The sequence below is a fragment of the Staurois parvus genome, unplaced genomic scaffold, assembly GCF_062004578.1.
Source record: "Staurois parvus isolate SC_StPar_1 unplaced genomic scaffold, SC_StPar_1.0 ptg000818l, whole genome shotgun sequence".
NCBI lineage: Eukaryota > Metazoa > Chordata > Amphibia > Anura > Ranidae > Staurois > Staurois parvus.
The window spans coordinates 5,423,547-5,447,442 of record NW_028318614.1 but is presented as its reverse complement, the minus strand read 5'-3'; the positions used below and the strand labels follow the sequence as shown (position 1 = coordinate 5,447,442).

Sequence of the window (23,896 nt, the reverse complement as noted above, 5' to 3'; positions counted from 1 at the left end):
TTAACCACTACTCTCTGAATACGATCTTTTATCCAATTTTCTATCATTTACATATAGATTTTTCCAAGCCTGTAGACTTTACCTTACACATTAGCCGGGTGTGGGGCACTGTGTCAAACGCTTTTAAAAAATCCAAGTATACCACGTCCACCGCCACCCCTCTGTCCAAGTATACCACGTCCACCGCCACCCCTCTGTCCAAGGTTTTGCTCACCCCCTCATAAAAAAGAAATCAGATTTGTTTGACAACTTCTGTCTTTCATGAATCCATGCTGTCTGTTGCTTAAAATATTTTTTTCCAGCAAGAACTCACATATGTGGTCTTTTATTAAATTCTCCAGTATCTTCCCAACTATAGAAGTTAAACTAACAGGTCTATAATTACTTGGTAAAGATAATGCCAGTCATTAAAAAGTCCCTAATAAACAGAAACAATGGCTTTGAAATGACAGAGCTCAATTCTTTGAGGACCCGTGGGTGTATGCCATCCTGTCCAGGTACTTTATTCACCTTTTATTCTGTCTAAATATTTTTGGATCATATAAATTGTGAGCCAATGTGGATCATCTGGAGCTGTGTCAATACCACGCCCATTATGGACAAGAGCTCCCCCATGCTCCTTTGTATACACAGAGCTGAAGAAGGTATTTAATAAATTTGCCTTCTCTTTATCCCCAGTCACCCACTCTAGATTAGTTTGTAGTTTTGATGCAGTTTGCCATGTTCCAGTATGTTTTTATGCAGAAAAAAATGCAGCATGTTCTACTTTTTTTTCCTGCACCGGAAACTGACTATAACTGGCTGCACTGGTGTGAACTAGGGCCATTGGAATACCTGGAAAACACTGTGCATGCATGTTGATGCAGGAAAAAAAAAAAACTCACGGGACTGCATCTAGTGTGAACTAGTCCTTAGGAATTTGCAGAGTGATTGAAAAACAGCACAACACACTTGTATTGAGTGCACTACACTGCACAGATGCAACCCCTGTGGGTTGTATTGGGTACAATGTTGCATGTAAAAAAGACCACACACTAATCTGCAAGCTTTACTGCAGTGCATGAATGTGAACAGGCCTTAAAGTGGTGTTCAACCCAAATACAAAAATGTGATATATTGCAGCTCACCAATCCTTATAGGTGGTGGCTGCATTGGTTTTCTTTTTTCTTTTTTTTTTTTAGACTTTTCCACTCTATTTTCATCTGGTGATCTGGCCAGTAACACACCTCCAGTATTTGTTGCTCCTTCATCCAGAGTGGAGGCACTCAGACACCTTTTGGACAGCAACATTGTCAGTCCAGGAGGAAGGGGAGAGTGTTAGAGTATTTATATCTACTAGTGCACCTAACAAACTGAAGGCAAACTCCAGCTAATACTTTATAAGCAACAGGTTTTTTTTCCTTTTGGGATAACTGTTTTACATAAATAAAAGATTATTATACAGGATTTACACGGCGCCAACAGTTTGCTCAGCACTTTACAATATAACGGGAGACAATACAGTTCAATACAAGAGGGATAGGAGGGCCCTGCTCCTTGGAGCTTACAATCTAGGAGATTATAAGCACCCCTGACAGAAGAATGAGTCAAACAATTTTAACTAACTGCTACATCTGCAGGAAAGCTTATTCTTTTGAAAAACCTGCTGGCCAAATCACCAGGTGAAATAAAAAGAATGAAAGCCTAAAGTAGAAGACAAATGCAGCCAGCACATCTATTAATTGGTAAGCTGCAACAGAATTATTACTTTTTGGTTTAATACCACTATGAGGGATGATGGGGGTGTAAAGCAGAATTCAGACTCTAAGCTGGATATGCCTATAACATACTGTACTACACTGGCAATCTGGAGTGTCAAAGAATGTATGCAGATAATTGTATATCCTGGGTTCAAAGGTAGACCTGAATTTAAAATGAACCTGCTATGGAGGAAATATGAGTCTGCCGGTGCTTATCTTCTTGCATCACTAGATCCGTTGGATTCTGAGAAGACCCAGATGGGTTTCAAATTTGCATCGCTAAGCCCAACCAAGTACACAGATAAGGAAAGTCAAAATGTCTAAAATCCATGCCTGCAGGTCCCAGGAGGTTCAGTGTGACTGTAAAAAGAAAAAAAGAACTAACGTGAGCTCAGCAACTGCAGTCCCCACATAAGTTTCATGACAGGTTTGCTTTATTATTCCTTTTGCTGACCTGAAACTCAAGTTATTTAATAAAGCCTAAGATCAATTAAAATGTGCAGTAACCTCATAGCAATCAATTAGGATGCATCCTATGCTGATCTGACTAGAACATGTCTGGTTGCTGTAAATGAATGCTCTGCGCCACCCTATTGGATAAGAATGTAGGGTCATCTTGTCAAAAAGAATAATGGTGTCAAACATCATTTACAGCAATCTGAAAGCAATACTTTACAGTAGTATTTTCTAACTAGAAAATCTACAATTTCTGGGGAAATTGTGTAAAGTGTTCTTGCCGCAACCTTTACCAAGTAATAATGACATGTAAGCAGTCCACATTGCAAGCCTGACAGAGGGATAAATGGATTTCAGCTTGTATTTACCATCTCACAGTCCAGCTTGTGTGACTCAGCTGCGTGTGAGTCATGTTTGGTTGCTATAGCAACTCACTCTGTCAGGAATGTCATTAGCTGTGCTCTAAACACGCTTTTTAAACTTGGCAAGTTCACTGGCGATTGCCATCTTCAAACGCTTGTAGTTTTAAAAGTATAAATGCTACCGTGAAAAGGTTTATATTGTGACAATCACAAGAAAAAGACCTAAATTTTGATGTATAGTATGTCTCTGAAAGATAAAAAATGAAGGCACAGTCGCAGTTTAAAAACGTTCCTTAAAATGTCTGGTGTCTAGAGTGGAGGTTCAATGAAAGTCAATGGGAGGGGTGATGTGCAAACAAATGGTCATATTCTGAAAACTATCAGGAGTATGTCCTAGCCGTGAACATTTTTAGTGACAGCAGGGTTAGCTGAACGTTTTGATATAAGATATGTGTAGGTGGGCTTGAAAATGGCAGAGTGATGGCAGTTTACAAATCATGTTCTGATTTTTCCTTTGCACACTCTAGCTGTGCTGTGCTGCTCAATGCATTCCTATGGGAAAATTTTGCCACAAAAACCGCGATATTTCTTGAACGATTTGGCGAAACGTTCCACAAAGTAATAGCAATCCGATCGGGAACAATCCGCACGTTTTGATATATTACTTGTCTTTGTAGTGTAAAAACTGTGGGAGGAGTTAGCGTGGCAAATTTGCTATAATAATAAGAACTGGGAAATTGTGTAAAGTGTTCTTGCCGCAACCTTTACCAAGTAATGATGACATGTAAGCAGTCCACATTGCAAGCCTGACAGAGGGAGAAATGGATTTCAGCTTGTATTTAGCATCTCACAGTCCAGCCTGTGTGACTCAGCTGCGTGTGAGTCATGTTTGGTTGCTAGAGCAACTCACTCTGTCAGGAATGTCATTAGCTCAGGTCTAAACACGCTTTTTAAACTTGGCAAGTTCACTGGCGATTGCCATCTTCAAACGCTTGTAGTTTTAAAAGTATAAAAGCTACCGTGAAAAGGTTTATATTGTGACAATCACCAGAAAAATACCTACAGTTTGATGTATAGTGTGTCTCTGAAAGATAAAAAATGAAGGCACAGTTGCAGTTTAAAAACGTCCCTTAAAATGTCTGGTGTCTACAGTGGAGTTTCAATGAAAGTCAATGGGAGGGGTGATGTGCAAACAAATGGTCATATTCTGAAAACTATCAGGAGTATGTCCTAGCCGTGAACATTTTTAGTGACAGCAGGGTTAGCTGAACGTTTTGATATAAGATATGTGTAGGTGGGCTTGAAAATGACAGAGTGATGGCAGTTTACAAATCATGTTCTGATTTTTCCTTTGCACACTCTAGCTGTGCTGTGCTGCTCAATGCATTCCTATGGGAAAATTTCGCCACAAAAACCGCGATATTTCGTGAATGATTCGGCGAAACGTTCCACAAAGTAATAGCAATCCGATCGGGAACAATCCGCACGTTTTGATATATTACTTGTCTTTGTAGTGTAAAAACTGTGGGAGGAGTTAGCGTGGCAAATTTGCTATAAGAATAAGAACTAGAAAATCTACAATTTCTGGGGAAATTGTGTAAAGTGTTCTTGCCGCAACCTTTACCAAATGATTGATGAAATGTAAGCAGTGCACATTGCAAGCCTGATAGTGAGAAATGCATTTCAGCTTGTATTTTGAAGCTCACAGTCCAGCCTGGTGAGTCATCTGCCTCTTGAGTGACCTTTGGTTGCTGCACCTGGAGTGGGCGGAGTAGGCTCACTGTGCTGAGACAGCTGGGTTGCTATGACAACTCACTCTGAGAGGAATGTCAGCATGTCTGTTCTAAACAGGCTTTTTAAACTTGCCATCTTCACTGGCGATTGCCATCTTCAAACGCTTGTAGTTTTAAAAGTATAAATGCTACCGTGAAAAGGTTTATATTGTGACAATCACAAGAAACAGACCAAAATTTTGATATATAGTATGTCTCTGCAATATTAAAAATGAAGGCACAGTCGCAGTTTAAAACATCCCTTAAAATGTCAGGTATCTAGAGTGGAGTTTCAATGAAAGTCAATGGGAGGGGTGAGGTGCAAACAAATGGTCATATTGTGAAAACTATCAGGAGTATGTCCTAGCCGTGAACATTTTTATAAAAAGTTGGATAGTTACTTGTGAGCCACTAGGAGTTTTCTTTCTATATATAAACTCTATTGTTAATTGATATCATACATAAATTATAAAAAAATATATGTGAAAAATATATAAATAAAATATTACGAATTAATTAATTAATTGCGTGCTAAAATTAGTATTAATTAAATATTAGATCGCCAGGTACTAATCGCACCCTCTCTAGGTGTATAAATATTAATCATAAATGCCAGTAGTGTACCGCGCTCAAATATATTCTACCCTATGTGATATAATGAATTCATAAGTGTACCACCGATAATCAAATAATTACATCAATTAATTATACTTAAATATATGATTTGTGTAAATATATAAAATAAATTAATTTATCAATGTGAAAAAACAAAAACTATGAATGAAAAATATAAATAAAAAATATTTGCAGTGGGAATGACAGTTCCTTCTGTATAAATGAGATGGTGTTATTATTCAGTCTGGATCGTGTGATGAGTCTGTGTCCACTGCGTGAACCTCTCTCTCCTCTCTACTCAGCACAGCCTTCTCAGTGAGACTTTCTCCACTGGCTGCTTGGCTTAGTCCTCCATATATGGAACATACAGAGAAGGGAAAAGAAACATAGTGTCTTATCCGGGATATCAATTATTTATTTTCTTTTTATTTTTAATTTTATTTTTAATTTTATGTTTGTTTATGTTAATTTAATTTTTATCCAGACTGAATAATAACACCATCTCATTTATACAGAAGGAACTGTCATTCCCACTGCAAATATATTTTTTATTTTTATTTATATTTTTCATTCATAGTTTCTGTTTTTTCACATTGATAAATTAATTTATTTTATATATTTACACAAATCATATATTTAAGTATAATTAATTGATGTAATTATTTGATTATCGGTGGTACACTTATGAATTCATTATATCACATAAGGTAGAATATATTGGAGCGCGGTACACTACTGGCATTTGTGAACATTTTTAGTGACAGCAGGGTTAGCTGAACGTTTTGATATAAGATATGTGTAGGTGGGCTTGAAAATGACAGATTGATGGCAGTTTACAAATCATGTTCTGATTTTTCCTTTGCACACTCTAGCTGTGCTCTGCTGCTCAATGCATTCCTATGGGAAAATTTCGCCGCAAAAACCGCGATATTTCTTGAACGATTCGGCGAAACGTTCCACAAAGTAATAGCAATCCGATCGGGAACAATCCGCACGTTTTGATATTACTTGTCTTTGTAGTGTAAAAACTGTGGGAGGAGTTAGCGTGGCAAATTTGCTATAAGAATATGCTTGTGAGATAACAATAAGTGTTCCTTGCTATGCAAGAACACTTAATTACATGACCTACAAATCGGATCACCATTTCATATTACCCACTAAGAAGTGCTGTATTTATATTTCCTAACATTGGGTATCAGAATCGAAGTGTCTGTAGCCATCACTACTGAACCTGCAAGTGCCTTTATCAATGGAGTTTAATTCACACAGGTACGTTTCTTGTTAATAGAATTGACTGACGGGAGGAGAAACTCAACTGAATATTACTCCTTACTAAAGTATTCAGAACCAAAGCTTGAAGGATAACTAAAATCCAGGAACAAAGATGTAATGCATTGCTGCTTCACAGTCCTTACAGTAGATGTGGTGGCTGCATTCGTTTCCATTTTTCAGGCTAAGAACATTTTCAACAAAACAGAAAAGGTGTTGATCTTGCCAGAAATGCAGTGTCCTTGTCACTTCCTCTGAAAGTATCTGCAGAAGAAAGAAAACAATGGTTTTTCCTTTCAATCTCCCCATCACATATGTAATGGAGGTGGAGAGGTAGACATGTTTGAAGTCCAGCATAGGTGACAACAGCTGTCTCTAGAGATGAGCTCAGGTGTGTTTGAATCCACCTGAGCAATCTTGCTAAGAAGATGTCACTGTACTTGACTAATAGGTGGCTGAGGCATCCCAGGACCTGCAGCCCCCTTGTACTGTAAATTTGGGGCAGGGAATGCTTCAGCTGCTTGTTATTGGCCTAGTACAGTGGCAGCTTTCTGATGGCATCACTCAGGTAGGTTTGGACTAGGATCCGAACACGCCTGAGCTCATCCCTAGCTGCTTCCATAGATACTGCCCCTGGGTGAGAAAACAAAAAACGAAATGCTGCTGCACTATCTATGGACTCACCAGCTGCAATATTTTAAGTTTCTGTTTTTGAGTTTAGATACTCTTTAAATGTTCAAAACTAAAAATTCGAATTTATTTTTTTTTTTTAGGATACAGCACATTAAACCAAAGTAAATAATCAGAACACAGCTTTCACTTATATTAAAACTAAAAACTGTTTTGAGTTAGTGACATGTGCCCATAATTATTGCTTTTTTGGTTTGCTATGTGAATAAATGTGTTTTGTTGGCATTGTACATATGAAAAGAATTTACTACTTCAGTTTCTCTTACTTCTGGCAAAGTTGTTACCTGAAACCACTTTAGGCTAGGGCTGCAAAGGTGATAGTTTCATTGTTTTGCTATAATCTCCCGCATTGTCTGCAGCTACAGATGAGACTAGAATAGCTCAGTCCTGCTACTAATATTGCTAGTAATGTAATCACAAGGGGGTATTTGGTAAATGTCAGATTCTCTGCTTTATAAACATATCACTGCAGGCGAATCTTCAGTTGTTTGTGTTTTTGAATGACAGGAATTGATTTACCACCAGTGAAAGTCAAAATTATGGCTCTTTCACACAAAACAGATGGATGTGCTGCAATTTTACTATCCACTGGAATTCTAACAATACAACCTGATATGTACACATGGTGCAGCAATATAACTCTGGCTGCAGAGTTTGAGATCAATGAAGCTGCGCTGCAATCTCAAGCTTGACTTGCAGTTGTGACGAGGTCCTACAATCCTGTGAGATCAATCCCTACTAAGAAAACATGCTCTACCGCAAATTACTTGGGAGACTGGGAACCGGTGCTCTGGCACAAATGCCTTGTAAATTTACCAATAATCCTCTCATACAATGAAGCTGGCTACTCTAACATCCATTGCATCAGTTTTTTATTGGCTACATGGCAGGATACAGCAGTAACACGTTAATGCTTTTTAGCTGAAGCCTTAATTATATCATGCGTAGAGTAAGGCTTTGGCCGAAATGCATTGGCATGCTACTGCTGTGTTCTGTATTGTAACCAATAAAGAATTGGTGCAATGGATGTTACTGAGTAGCCGGCTTCAATGTATGACAGGGATTACCGATTCCCAACTACATGCAACTGGATATGTATTTTTTTATTTACCTGGGAAAACTGAATATTAGTCCTGAAATAGTGACACTGGCTAGAGAGGTCTGGAGTAATTTTCTATGGCCAGACAGAGTAATCTGCACATGTTTAAGTATTTTCTGTTTACAGTTTTAGATACTTGCAAGTTAGAGGGCTCACTATTTGTTTTTAATGTTGCCTGTTTTAGCCTATATAGAAAAGTCCCTGATTATCCACAATTAGGGTGGGTTGTTTAATGACACAATGCAAAGAGCAGTGCTGTGCAGCAACAATCGGAATCCAATGATGGATCACCTTACTTCCTTACAGGAGTAGCCATCGGCTGAATCTGGTATATTATGGCTGTTGTACACAATGCTCCTTGCAATCACTTAACCTAATAATCCCTGAAGTCAGTCACTAGGTAATATTTTAGCCTAAACCCTTTGTTAAATGCTCAGAGCTACAGCTGGGATGTCTCTGCCAATCATTATGGGCATTATGTTACAGTCTATAAAATTAGGACCTGATTATTTTTTTTTCCCATTGTAAAATCACAATGTAATTCAGGTTATTGATTATTCATGATTTTGCTAATAAAACACTGGTGCATATTCATTTTTAACAATCTATTGCTCCGATTTATGAAAGCTGTTAAACATCAACTACACTCTGATATACTGTATATAAATGTCACTTTCAGTACAGGTCTGGCTATGTGTACATGTGCTGTTATGAACTTTGACATACTGGGTTATGTTCTGCAATCTTTTCACCACTTTCCGAACCCTTATAGCAGAAATACTGCTACAGGGCGGCAAGGGTGCGAAAAATCACGTATATATACAGTGAAGGAAATAAGTATTTGATCCCCTGCTGACTTTGAATGTTTGCCCACTCACAAAGAAATGTATATTTTATATATATATATATATATATATATTTCTTTGGGAGTGGGCAAACATATAAAATACACACACACACATATGTATATTCAGGCTTTTAAAGGGCTTTATTTCCTCATTACACTTCCTGACTACCTATCACAGTTTTGGAGGCCCTGAAATGCCAAAATAACACCCCCCCAAATGACCCCTTTTTGGAAAGCAGACACACCAAGGAATTTGATAAGCATGGGGAGTATTTTTCAGATCTCGTTTGTTGCCACGAGTTTTTGGAAAATTAAGAAATTAGAAAACAAAAGCATTTTTTTCTTTTTATTTCCAAAAAGGGGTCATTGGGGGGGTTTTGGTGCTATCCTGGCATTTCAGGGCCTCTGAAACTGATAGGTAGTGAGGAAGTTACGCACCTTCAGGCTTTCAACGTGGTCATTGGATTTCAGGCTGCTGTATGTGGCTAGGCTCTCAAAAAGTCTCATGTGGTATCCCCATACTCAGTAGAAGTAGCAGAATGTATTTTGGGGTGTAATTCCACATATACCCATGACTTGTGTGAGAAATATATAATTGAAATGACAAGTTTGTGTAAAAATAAATAAATACATTTTTTGTAATTTCCCCAAAAAATGTGTGTGGGGAAAAAAAAAAAAATAGATCTTCCACGGACTCAATATGCCTCTCAGCAGATACCTTAGGGTGTCTACTTTCCAAAAACGAGTCATTTAGGGGTGTTTCCACTGTCCTGGTATTTTAGCACCCCAAAAAAGGCAGTCAGAAAGTAAATGCTGTGTAAACCCCAATATCTATACCATAGTTTGTAGATGCTATAACTTTCACAAAAAGCAATCAATATACACTACATGGGATTTTTTTAACCAACAACATGACCGAAATGAGAAAATATTGTTTTTTTTTTCAAAAACTTTTTTTTCTTCAAAACTTTTTCTGTTTATAGCGCCAAAAATAAAAATAACCAAAAACATTTTGGCCTAAATTTATGACGAACTTTGCGTTTTCTGGATATCATTTTTTTTCACAAATGTGCTACCCATGTGTATGAAAAGGTAATCTATGGTAATATAATAATAATAATATACACATTCATTTTATTGTATTAGACTATTAGTAACAATACAACCTCCAATCCAAAATACACTCACTTGAAAAATCTCCTTTCATGCTGTGACTGTTGCCTGTCTGCTGGCCATTTCTTTCCACAACTACTAAGGACTACATATCCCATGGTACCTCGCTACCTGCAAACGGTGATTCCTGTACCGTGTCCACCTCCTGAAACTCCTCCTTTCAGCACCTCTGTAGTTGAGAAGACAAGCTCTGTGAATGTGTGACACAGCAGTGCCTACAAGGGCATAGAGAATAGGTGTCATAGAATTCAAGAATGTAAATGTGTGGGGATCTTTATAAAGTAAGTTTATAAACTTCAGTGTTGTTCAGATTATTAGGAGTGGGCTGTAAATAATTGGATTACAATGCAGAAATAAATGATTTTACATCTTGACTATAGATATGCTTTCATTAATACCAACATTGTGCAGGAACGACTTGAGGTTGCACAGATTTGAATAGCACTCATTGGGAAACATGGGGTGTGACTTGTCATGCAACTTTGGATCCCAGAATCACATGGCAAGTTGCACAAGTGTGAATGGACTCTTAAAGGATATGAACAAATCTTGATTATTTATTTAAAGTAGACATCAAGGAAGTATAAAATTACATTGTATTGCTTGTACCAGAGTAGAACTTTCAAACACTAACAATTCCAGTACCAACAGCACAATTAGTTTGAACTATATTGCTATCCTGAGAAACAGACAGAGCATTTCAACTATTTGTTTTTTTTCCCCAAAAAGGCCTATTTTTTTTACTCAGGATCACAAATACTTCCTTAATCTCAATTTTCGATTTTGTAAAACAGGAAGGTGAAAAGGTGCAGTACACTGCCATTGGTTCCAGAATGGGACATATACCACTATAACCTCTATACATTGCATACCGTATATAGAGATAGGGGTGGGGAACAGAAGGAGTGGATATAGAAATGCAAGGGTGATGACTGTAACTGAATATTATCCTGGATATGTGCACATAGAAGGTACGTAGGCAAAACTTAGATAAAGTGGTGATGGTGGAGGGGGGGTAAGGTTATTTAAAAGAGGGGAGTGGAAAGGTGAAGGGGGAAAGGAGAGGGATGCCTAGACCCACAATGTCCAATTGCAATATGCCTGGAGCACACTACTTCTACCCCTTCTTGTCCCATCCCTGGGCAAATGATGTGGCATGCCAGATCTCGCACAGGCGCAGAGATTTGATGCTGTGTCGGCTTACATGTTTCTATTGCACGAGATATCACTGGATTTTATGAATGGTGGAAGTAACACATTGTATCCCAGGAGGCGGCTTACATGTCATTCTTACCTACATGTTTAGAGTCGGATAGCAGGTTGAACATGAAAACAAGGTCAAAAAGTAAATCTAAAAACACTTTAAAAAAAGGTTTCTTTTTTAGGGACCAGCCAAATTTCGGTTGATGTATGGGCAGAGTGATTGTACAGAAGTCAATCCATTGTTCAACTTCTGTACAAACGTCCTGCAGATTTTTGTCTGTGCCTCTGTGTGCACGCCTAAGTGGGAACAATAATTGTAGCACCAGAGCTCACAGTTAAGGCCTCATGCATGTCCAGCTCCTCTGAATGTGAGTTTCATTCAAAGTTTAAGCGAGTTAAGGCAAATAGAGTGTTTTGGCATTCATTCATTCTTTTGGCCAGAGTATTAATGTACTCTGGCCATTGGAGTGAATGAACGTTCAAGTACTAAATGTGCCTAGTGTATGCAGGCGTTTAGGAGCGGCAAGCTGTTTTTTCTGCTTAAACACTTCTCTCCTGAATGCACAATTGATTTCTTTATCTGCCTCTAATTGCATCTCTTCTAATACGCCTGGAAACGCCTACAGGGATGTTGGATTCCTATCGCCCGATTCCTGGGACATGTAGTTCCCGGCACCGGCCAGGTAGTCTCTTTCTACCTTTAGCCCTGCTGCGGGCAAGCAGCAGGGTTCACCTGTCGCCTATGTGATGAAAAGGAAAAAAAAAGGGTTTTTTTTATTGTAAAAAATTAAAGTTACACCCAAGCACATACCATCCCCCCAAAACAATATTGATGCCCCCACATATACGCATGTATAAATGTAAAAGCACACGCTGGGGCGTCCACACATGAAACCGGCCATTGTGTTACACGTCACATATCGCCGTGCATGCCAGAATGAGAGCAATAATTCTAGCACCAGATCTCCTCTGTAATGCTAAACTGGTGACCTATAAGGAGCTTTAAAGGTGTCAACCTATAGAAAATACAGGGTACTAACATTCGTCACCATTTCACGAGCGTGCACAAATTTAAGGTTTGAGAAGTTGGATATCTATTTACTCGCTGCAACCTCATCTTTTATATTTTACAAAAAAAAAAGGCAATTTATTGCTTTTTTGTGTCCTAAAAATTTACTTACTTGTATTTGTTACTGAGATTTTGTGGTAATATCATGCAACATAAAAATTGGAACCACCGCTATTTTATTCTCTAGGGTCTCTGCTTTCAGAAAATATCAGGTTTGGGGGTTTTATGTAATCTTCAGGCCTAAAATGATTTTTTTAAACGTGTCTAAAAAAACACAAAAACGACAGCAAAAGGGATAAATGATAAGCCCTGACCCATCCTTTCCTGAAGATCATCCAATCAGTGCTCATTACACTGCAAGGTCTCTCTCCTCCCTGCTAGTCCCCGGGTGCGGTGCTGGAGACAGGCAGGGAGGGGAGGAGGAGATAAACAGCGCAATGTTAAAAATAATAAGCGTTTACATCACCATAAAGCCTCATTTCCTTTTAAAAGCCCCAGACATTCCTCAACTCCCCTCCAATTTAAATACAGTTTTGGTTACTTTTTTTTTTTTTTTATCTGGACAAGAAGATTGTCAGAAGGGACAGGTAGATTGGGGCCCTGATTTAGTCCCTGGACAAGCAGTTTTTTTCAAACATTTCTGAAACACCCCTTGCCTACCTTTGCACAGACACATAGGCTAACATAGAGGTGTGTTTAGAGGCTGAAAAAAAAAAAAGTCACCTGGAAAATCCACGTTTTTTACATTCTGTGGGCATGAAGCCTAACTCCAAACTGATGATCTTCAGCGGTGTTGCCTATGGAAAATATATGGGACTGAAGTTTTTCAGCGTTTCATAGGAGCACACAAATTAACAACCTTAAAGGCGCAGTTTAATCTACCTATATTTTTCCTTCCTTGATTCCTCCCTGCAATGCATGTAGATCTATTTACATAACTGTATTGCTATCACAGAGGATCAATAGCCCCTATACAGTATATAGGTGACAAGTGCTCTCTATGGAGACATCCAGTGGCTATTAGACCCCGGATGTCTCCCCCATACTCCACAGATCATGTTCCATATCAGCTGCTTTCCTGGACAGTGATCCTGGAGGAGGACAGCACTGGACCAGGAAGTGACATCATACATACTTCCTGGTCCATTCCCAGGGAAGCTGACCAATGAACAGATGTTTGTTGCGCTCCCTCCACCCCACGCACCAACACCCACAGCAGGTGGGACAGCAGAGCCCAGTATACATGGCGGGGGAATGGCATGTTGCAGCGGTTGTGGAAGTGATCTAGTTTCATCTATTATTTCCACCTATTATTTCCACGTGAAAGCTGACACACGGCTTTACTACGGTACTCACACTCCTGGCCAGTATAGCAGCATGGAGTGTGTTTATGAAGCACATGTGGGGTCCTTTCCTGGAAGCGGTCCTCCTCATTTTGAATATGTATGCCACCTTTTCTGGACTGCAGGTAAACTGGAATAAGTCCACTAAACCTACTGTTGGACCCTGGGACCCGGGCTGCTGTAGACGCCTCTCTGCCTCTGCAATGGGTGTCTCAGTCTACCTATCTAGGTGTCTGGGTATCCATTATGGATTTCTCCCTGAACAAGATAGCGGCGTGGTACAAATTTCCTTTGACTCTGCTGGGGAGTAATAGTCTTCTCAAAATGAAGATCTTGATCTGGGATTCAATAAAAAAATATTAGTGACCACATATGTTAATACGTAATGCTGCTCATATACAAACTCATACTACTGATTGTACCCATTTCAACTAAAGAAACTCGTCTGTTAGAAATTAAACAATTGTTCTAATCAACAGTATTAGTTCTGGCATAACATTCTACTATACCAAACCTCCTTGTTAAAGCTGAAATTTAACTGCCATATATTTTCATTCGAAGGTTCCTCCCTCTCTCGTCATCAATATGCTAATAAAATGTTTTTAAAAAACCTGTGTTACTGGGTTTCTATTATTCTCTATGCAATGCAAACAGATCATGGCTGAATGTAAGGGACCAGCGTGGCTCTTCTTGAAAACATCACAGCACAGTAACCTGCCTCAGTACTCCTCAAAGATCAATTTCTGGAATCACACAAAAAAACAAACACCTTGCAATATGCAAAACATCTGTTTTGGGCAAGAAGTTTAAATGATACATTCACCTTCGGAAAGCCCATTTTTAGGGTAGACCATGTAATATGTTCCCGCTCCTGCAGCGGCTCAGTAATCAGAGCCCTCTGAGTGACAGCAGTAAGGGAAGAAGTTCCCCGAACTAGCTGTCACTTGTTGAAAAGAGCGCTTTTTTTTTTTACCTGCAAAAAGATGTGCATTGATTATTTTTTTAAAAGGTGAACTTATCCTTTACCTGTAAAGAGGGAGACTCTTTATTTGTTTAATTTATTATATTAGAACCTCGGCCACCAATTTACTATGGTTGTGTCCCCAACAGAAGACTTCCCCTCATTCCCTGTCCTGGTCAGAGGTGATCACCGGGGCATGAAGTTGGGGGAGATCTCTCCTACAGGGATGCAGACAGTAACACAAAAATCTATGGGAGCCTTCTGTTCCTGTGTATGCACACGCTCCCCATCTCCTACAAACTGCCTAAACTCCTATACCCGAGTGCTGTTGTGTCCGTCTCCTCCCACCTCTCTAGCCGACGGCGGTGAGCTAGTCCTGGGCCCGCAGATGGGCAAGCAAAGCCTGGGAGACAGTGGGCGGTTCACACATTGAGGTTGGCGGAGGCTGGTACTGTGTGGAAGCAATTTTTGGCAGCGCTGCCGCCTGAATGCTTCCACCTGACAGGTGAGCCCAGCTGCTTGCCCGCTGTAGGGCTAAATGTTAAAAAAAAAAAAAAAAACTACCTGTCTGGCGCCTGGAACTACATGTCCCGGGTGTTGGGTGATACAAATTCAACATCCCTGAAGGTGTTCTGTAGTTCTGACCCACTTTTTGCTCCGGGCAACAATGCTGTTTTTGCACAGCTACAGTACAAAGAGTGGACGTTGTCACCCTAACATAGGAAATGTGTTATGGGCCGGTTGATCAGGTGAAAATAAAGCCACAAAAAAGAAAACTAACGCAGTCACTGCATTCAAAGACTGGGAAGCTTCAATACTATAACTTGTTGTTCTTGGGTTTTAAAGATTAAAGTGGTTGTAAAGGCTGAAGGTTTTTTACCTTCACGCATTCTATGCATGAAGGTAACAAAATCTTCTGTGTACAGCAGTGCCCCCAGTCCCCTCAATACTTACCTGAGCCTTATCGCGATCCAGCAATGTGAATGACAGCCTCGGCTGTCCGGGGTCTCTGACTCCTCATTGGCTGAGACAGCAAGCAGGAGCCATTGAACCAATTAGCCAATGAAGAGAGAGAGAGGGTGGGGTCAAGCCGTGCCTCCGTGTGTGAATGGACACATGGAGCAGAGGATGCCCCCATAGCAAGCGGTTTGCTGTGGGGGCACCCAACAGACGAGGAGTCAGGGGACCCGAGAAGAGGAGGATTTAGGCTGCACTGCGCAAAGCCACTGCACACAGTAGATAAGTATAGACATGTTTATTATTTTACAAAAAAATTAAATAATCGTTTGAAGTTCACCTTTTAGAAAAAAATAAATGCACATTTGTTTGCAGGTGAAAAAAAAAAGTGCATTTATTTCTTTTGTCTGCACGAGCCTGTAAACCATTGCACCAGCAATCAGTAGATCGCTGGTGCCATGCAGGTCTCCTGCAGATCTGTCAGTATATTTGATTGCTCGTACGGGATGTACCAGCAAGCAGATATACGGACAGGAAGAATAAATGAACTACCACAGTGTGTCACAGTGCCGTGGTAGTTCACTGAGGAGTACAAGTCAACAGGCACTAAGGCTGTTGGGACTTGCAGTCTGTCATTCACTGACTGTGAATAAGTGATGCAGCCATGTGGGCGGAGAACCATACAGCCACATTTTTAAGAAATTTGACAGCTAGTGAGGAGAGAGAAGATCCCCCGCAAGTTGTCAAAGTGGGGAGCGGTCTGATAGTAACATATTACACCCCGAATACGGGTGTAACATGTTACGGAAGGTGAACTTATCCTTAACCGCTTTGCCGCTGCCCTATAGCAGAAATACTGCTACAGGGCGGCAGGGGTGTGCATTACCCTCGCCACCATTTGCGGCCTCGGCTGTCAATCACCAGGTCCCGGGCGGTGATTACTCGCTGGCACCCGGTGATCGCCAAGTAATACCGACAGGGGGTAGCAGAGCACAGCCATATAAAACAGTGTGCTTACAGTGAAAAGCACAAACACAGCCTCATAGTAAAACATACACAGCACACAGTTAACCCTTTGATCGCCCCAGATGTTAACCCCTCCCTGCCCAATGCCGTTAGTAAAGTGTCAGTACTTTTTATTAGCACTGATCACTGTATTGGTGTCACTGGGGATGTCAGTGAAACCAAATCAGTTTCCCCCAGTGTCAGAATGCTCACCGCAGTCCCGCTATAAGTCACTGATCGCCGCCATTACTAGTTAAAAAAAAAAAATAATTACAGTATATATACCGCCATTTGTAGATGCTATAACTTTCACATAAAACAATTAATTTACAAGTATTGGGATTTTGTTTTAGCAAAGACATGTAGCAGAATACATTTTGCCCTAAATTTATGACATTTTTTTTTTTTTTTTATTGGACATGTTTAATAGCAAAAAGTCAAAAATATTTTTTTTCTCAAAATTGTCGGTCTTCTTTTATAGTGCAAAAAATAAAAAACCGCACATGCGATAAAATACCACCAAAAGAAAGCTCTACTTGTGGGGAAAAAAAAGGATGTAAATTTCATTTGGGTGCAGCATTACATGACACCGCAATTGTCAGTTAAAGTAACACAGTGCCATAACGCAAAAAATGGCCTGGTCAGGAAGGGGGGGGGGGGGGGGGTAAATCCTCTGGAGGGCAAGTGGTAAAAGGAGATCTAGTCCCCAAAACAAAAATACTCCATACTACTTGCTGCTGTTATTCTTGAATTCCAAAGCCTGTGAATGGGATACAGATGTCTGTTTCCTGGTGACACCACTAGCACATGTGCATTCCATCACCTATTCTCAGCATCCTACCATCCTGCAATGTGAAGAGCGCCTTTGTTGTAATGACATCATCGCAGGTCTCCAGCATAGGCGCTCACTCTCACAGGCCTTTCTATGTTTACTTCCTTGAAGCCTCATGTGACCAGCAACATCACAGGGGTTGGGAAATCACTCAGAGTGGTATTAATCTCAGGTGCAATTTTTTTAACCAGGCTCCCTGCAGGTTTATGCCACAATGTGCTGGTATGCATGCACTACATGTTATAACAGACTTACCTGTCAAAGGAAGCCATCCAGCGCTGCGCTGTCACCGCTCCCACTGGCCCCGGGAGCTTCCATCTCTGTAAGACTCTACTTCCTGGTTCCGGCTCTTCAAGCCGCTTGAATGGCCGGGCTGTGATGAGATCACTTCCACATATGTACATAAATGTGACATCACCACAGCAGAGCGGGTGCCAGAAATGTACACGGAGCTGTGCGTACGCGGCTCAGTGTTATGACAGAACAGACTCATAGGGTGACTTCTGACATAAAACACGCCTGTCAGTAGTTTTTCTTTTAAATGAGAGTTTAACCATTTGCCTATCGGGCACTTATACCCCCTTCCTGCCCAGGCCAATTTTCAGATTTCAGCGCCGTCACACTTTGAATGACAATTGTGCGGTCATGTAACACTGTACCCATATGAAAATGTTATTTGTTTCACACAAATAGAGCTTTCTTTTGGTGGTATTTAATCGCCGCTGGGTGTTTTATTTTTTTTGCTATAAACAAAAAAATGCAATAAACTCCCAGCATTGGTGTCAGTGGATGCAATAATAAGCCCCCAGCATTGGTGTCAGTGGATGCAATAATAAGCCCCCAGCATTGGTGTCACTGGATGCAACAAACTCCCAGCATTGGTGTCAGTGGATGCAACAAACTCCCAGCATTGGTGTCAGTGGATGCAACAAACTCCCAGCATTGGTGTCAGTGGATGCAATAAACTCCCAGCATTGGTGTCAGTGGATGCAATAATAAGCCCCCAGCATTGGTGTCAGTGGATGCAATAATAAGCCCCCAGCATTGGTGTCAGTGGATGCAACAAACTCCCAGCATTGGTGTCAGTGGATGCAACAAACTCCCAGCATTGGTGTCAGTGGATGCAATAATAAGCCCCCAGCATTGGTGTCAGTGGATGCAACAAACTCCCAGCATTGGTGTCAGTGGATGCAACAAACTCCCAGCATTGGTGTCAGTGGATGCAATAATAAGCCCCCAGCATTGGTGTCAGTGGATGCAATAAACTCCCAGCATTGGTGTCAGTGGATGCAATAAACTCCCAGCATTGGTGTCAGTGAGTACAATATTAACCCCCCCCCCCCCGCATTGGTGTCAGTGGATGCAATAATAAACCCCCAGCATTGGTGTCAGTGGATGCAATAATAAGCCCCCAGCATTGGTGTCAGTGGATGCAACAAACTCCCAGCATTGGTGTCAGTGGATGCAACAAACTCCCAGCATTGGTGTCAGTGGATGCAACAAACTCCCAGCATTGGTGTCAGTGGATGCAATAATAAGCCCCCAGCATTGGTGTCAGTGGATGCAACAAACTCCCAGCATTGGTGTCAGTGGATGCAACAAACTCCCAGCATTGGTGTCAGTGGATGCAACAAACTCCCAGCATTGGTGTCAGTGGATGCAACAAACTCTCAGCATTGGTGTCAGTGGATGCAACAAACTCCCAGCATTGGTGTCAGTGGATGCAACAAACTCCCAGCATTGGTGTCAGTGGATGCAATAAACTCCCAGCACTGGTGTCAGTGGATGCAATAATAAGCCCCCAGCATTGGTGTCAGTGGATGCAATAAACTCCCAGCATTGGTGTCAGTGGATGCAATAATAAACCCCCAGCATTGGTGTCAGTGGATGCAACAAACTCCCAGCATTGGTGTCAGTGGATGCAACAAACTCCCAGCATTGGTGTCAGTGGATGCAACAAACTCCCAGCATTGGTGTCAGTGGATGCAACAAACTCCCAGCATTGGTGTCAGTGGATGCAACAAACTCCCAGCATTGGTGTCAGTGGATGCAACAAACTCCCAGCATTGGTGTCAGTGGATGCAACAAACTCCCAGCATTGGTGTCAGTGGATGCAACAAACTCCCAGCATTGGTGTCAGTGGATGCAATAAACTCCCAGCACTGGTGTCAGTGGATGCAATAATAAGCCCCCAGCATTGGTGTCAGTGGATGCAATAATAAGCCCCCCAGCATTGGTGTCAGTGGATGCAATAATAAGCCCCCAGCATTGGTGTCAGTGGATGCAATAAACTCCCAGCATTGGTGTCAGTGGATGCAACAAACTCCCAGCATTGGTGTCAGTGGATGCAAAAAACTCCCAGCATTGGTGTCAGTGGATGCAAAAAACTCCCAGCACTGGTGTCAGTGGATGCAATAATAAGCCCCCAGCATTGGTGTCAGTGGATGCAATAATAAGCCCCCCAGCATTGGTGTCAGTGGATGCAATAATAAGCCCCCAGCATTGGTGTCAGTGGATGCAATAAACTCCCAGCATTGGTGTCAGTGGATGCAATAAACTCCCAGCATTGGTGTCAGTGAGTACAATATTAACCCCCCCCCCCCCCGCATTGGTGTCAGTGGATGCAATAATAAACCCCCAGCATTGGTGTCAGTGGATGCAATAAACCCCCAGCATTGGTGTCAGTGAGTACAATATTAAACCCCCCCCAGCATTGGTGTCAGTGGATGCAATAAACCCCCAGCATTGATGTCAGTGGATGCAATAATAAGCCCCACACCTGCTGCCACTTTTTGAAAAGTTTCCTGTGAATGAATGAACTACAAGTACTGTCAGCACTGTGGCTGACGGCTTGTAGTTCTGAACTGTGAGGATGCTGACAAGCCCCCTTTTGGTTCTTTCACAAGTCCTGCAGCTTTCAGACAGACAGCCCTTCTCCAGAAACCTGACAATGCATCCACAGATCCCGGGTGCAAGGCTTTCCAAGCTCCTGCAGGAAAGAATACCAAATACACATTTTTTTTCTACAAAAACAAATGCATTTAATAGTTTTTTTCTGCAAAGGTGAACTTTTTCTTTAGCCCTTCATCCCCCGCCTTGCATTAATAGTCTGTGGCAGTGAAAATTAACCACACACACACGTGGCCAGTGGCAGCAAACATCAACCTGTCCATAATTTCCCCCATCCCAGACCATGGCAGGGAAAGTTTAACCTCCCCTCCCCCATCCATCTCACCAGATCACAGGCTCTTGCACCACTCTCCCTGTCCCTTTCCCCAGGCTGGGACATGACATGTACTGGGGACAGACAGAACTCCACAGTACATTCGCTGAGGCTGGCACATTTAGACTGGTGGGGGAGGGACTGGCACATATATGATGTGGATGGGGGAGAACTGGCACATGAGATATATATATATATATATAAAAAAGGGGGGCTGGTACTTACAGACTGTAGAGGGGGACTGGGACACAGACTGCTGGGGGGTGCAAGGGACGGGCACATATAGACTGGTGGTGGAGGGGGGGCTGCCACATATAAACTAGTGTGGATGGGGTGCTTGGCACACATATACTGGTGTGTGTGGGGGTAGGCTGGCACATATAGGACTACTGGGTGGTGGTTGGGGCTGCCACATAGACTGGTGGGTGGGAGGGGGACTGGCACATACAGATTGCTGGGAGGGGCTGGGAAATATAGACTGATGTTGTTGGGGGGTGGCACATATATAGAGGTGAATGGGGGTGGCACAAATATACTGAGGGGGGCACATATATAGACTGGTGATGGGGGGGGCAGCACATATATAGACTGGTGATGGGGGGGCGGCACATATATAGACTGGTGATGGGCGGGGGGGCACATATATAGACTGGTGATGGGGGGGCGGCACATATATAGACTGGTGATGGGGGGGGCACATATATAGACTGGTGATGGGGGGGGGCACATATATAGACTGGTGATGGGGGGGCGGCACATATATAGACTGGTGATGGGGGGGCGGCACATATATAGACTGGTGATGGGGGGGCGGCGGCACATATATAAACTGGTGATGGGGGGGCGGCACATATATAGACTGGTGATGGGGGGGCGGCACATATATAGACTGGTGATGGGGGGGCGGCACATATATAGACTGGTGATGGGGGGGCGGCACATATATAGACTGGTGATGGGGGGGCGGCACATATATAGACTGGTGATGGGGGGGCGGCACATATATAGACTGGTGATGGGGGGGCGGCACATATATAGATTGGTGTGGCTGGGGGGTGCAGGCATATATAAATTGGGGGGGGGGGTCTGGCATATACAGACATATGGACTGCTGGGGGGGGGGGGTTGCACATATAGATAATGGAGATGAGGTAGCACTGTGGGGTGATAAGCTCTCCACCTATGTGCCCCCCCCCCCCCTATACACAGTCAGCTCTCTCCATACAACACACTGACCTCCTCCAGTCCCGGCTCTCCCGCTCAGCCCTTCCCCAGCACTCCTCAGCCGTTCTGTCCCCGGTGGCCCCCATCACCCGTCAGCCTGCCGTTGATTTTCTCCTCCATCCTCGCTCCTCACAGAATGTCAGATAAAATGGCCTCCGCAGGCTAGAACGGCTCTGTATGAGCTCAGCTGAGCCGACTTGGAAGGGAGACATCTTCTGGCTATGGCCGGTATTGCCGCTGTGGAGAAATAGAGTAATGCCTGCCATCTAGCGGCTAATTTAAAGAATACACACTAAAATCACCTCATTATTATTGAATTAGGAATAAAACTCTATAAAATGGTATAAAATATATTGGGGTACATTGTTGTATGAACGAGATATTGTCAGTCAAAGTATGGAGGCACTGACACTGAAAAGTGGCAGTTGGTGTGAGTGAGTGAAACTGGTTCCAGCCGGTTTAAACGAAGCACAGCTCTGGCGGCCATCTTTGTTCACTAGGAGACGACTCAGATGCAGCTCTGAAGAGACTCTCCAGCGAATTCCTATAATTCTCCTAAAATATTACTACTATTATTCTACATCACATTATTATTGCTGTGTGATCATTATTATTAGTAATTTTCTCTATTTATTAGCTGTTTTTTTCCAGCTAAAGCAGCATCTTCTACCATCACTATGCCTTGCCACGCACGCCGAAACCCTCGCAGAATGCCGTCCCGCCAGCAGGACCCAGCAGGTGAATTGATTGTACCATAATGAGAAATGTTTTAAACCTTTTAAAATATGTTTTTGTCTTTTACTGCCAGTTTCAGGCTGATTTCTGTGGAGTTTATAGGTTTACAGAGGAACTCCGGGATGACCCCCAAAACCTCTTAGATCACTAAACCTATAAACCTATAGAAACCACTAAAGTGGCAGTTAAATCCCTCGCTGTTTAGGAGGAAAGTCAGTTGGGAAATGTATTAGCCGTCTCTTTAACCCCTTAGTGACAGGAGGGGGAAACAAATGTTACATTACATTAGATTTCCCCATCGGAGTGCCCTTTTACATCAGCTGCTCCCATCAGAGTGCCCCCTTACATCAGAAATCCCTATCAGAGTGCCTCTTTACATCAGGTGTCCCCATCAGAGTGTCCTCTTACATCAGATGTCCATATCAGAGTGCCCCTTTATAGCAGGTGTCTCCATTTATCAGCTGCTCCCTTAAATCAGGTGTTCCCATCAAAGTGTCCTCTTAAGTAAGCCATACATGGGTCAAATTCCGAAAATCTTTTCTAAGAATTTTAGTTCGAATTTCGCACCATTAGTAGGGCCACAGCAACGGCTGATTTTCGAGCGACCATTTAATTTGAGTGATCGGGCATGCTGGAAATTTTTTGAAAAAGGAAAGAATTTCTAATCAATGATGTGAGAAACAATAATGTCAGGATGCACCCAGATGCCTGACAGGCAGCTGACTCAAGACAGGTCTGAGAGTCTGAGACAGCTGTTCCTGCCTCCTCCACAGTCCAGGGTTTCAGTGTGCACTGGAGGGGCACAACACAGTCACCGCTCTGTGCTCAGAGCAGATCCAAAAACTGAGTGATCAGTGGTCTTTTAATCACTCAGCTCTCAGTGTAGAGCCAGCAGGGGACTGCATGTTTGTTTTTAAAATCATACTTCACTTTTAATGTGTCTGCAATTGATAGGCTTACCTATGAGATAGTTAACCATCACACTTGAAATGTGTAAAAAATTACTTATCCTAGCCATTTAAAGTTTAAAGCTATGATCGAAGGGTTATATGAACAAAAATGGTAATCTCTCAGCCATTGGTATTGCAGGCCAAGATTCCCCCATCGCCCATCGGACAAGATCTAGGCTACGACTTCGACAGAGCAGAGAAACCCATAGAAGCCGTGCTCGACTACACCGCATTGTGGCTGCTGAGGACAACCCTGCATCAGAGAGACCACCAGCGAGGGAGCAGCAGGGTGAAGAACAAACTTGTTCGATCTGTTTGGATGAAATGGGAGAGAACGTTACAATTTTACGCTGCTCCCATGGATTTCACTCC

At 42.1% G+C, this 23,896-nt stretch overlaps 1 long non-coding RNA gene across 3 annotated transcripts; it reads right to left on the bottom strand.

Annotated features, from left to right (window-relative positions):
- Nucleotides 1-15: 15 nt before the first annotated feature.
- LOC149444011 (uncharacterized) lies at nt 16-21,965 on the bottom strand. Of its 3 annotated transcripts, XR_016306569.1 has the most exons (4): nt 21,852-21,965; nt 10,038-10,237; nt 6,360-6,477; nt 16-2,099 (listed from the first exon to the last, which is right to left on the bottom strand). It is a non-coding gene; the product is annotated as an uncharacterized LOC149444011 (long non-coding RNA). The 3 variants fall into 3 exon arrangements; XR_016306568.1 differs by lacking the exon at nt 16-2,099 and having other exon boundaries at nt 6,168-6,477; XR_016306570.1 differs by lacking the exon at nt 16-2,099 and having other exon boundaries at nt 6,168-6,477; nt 10,038-10,191.
- Between the last annotated feature and the right edge of the window lie 1,931 nt (nt 21,966-23,896).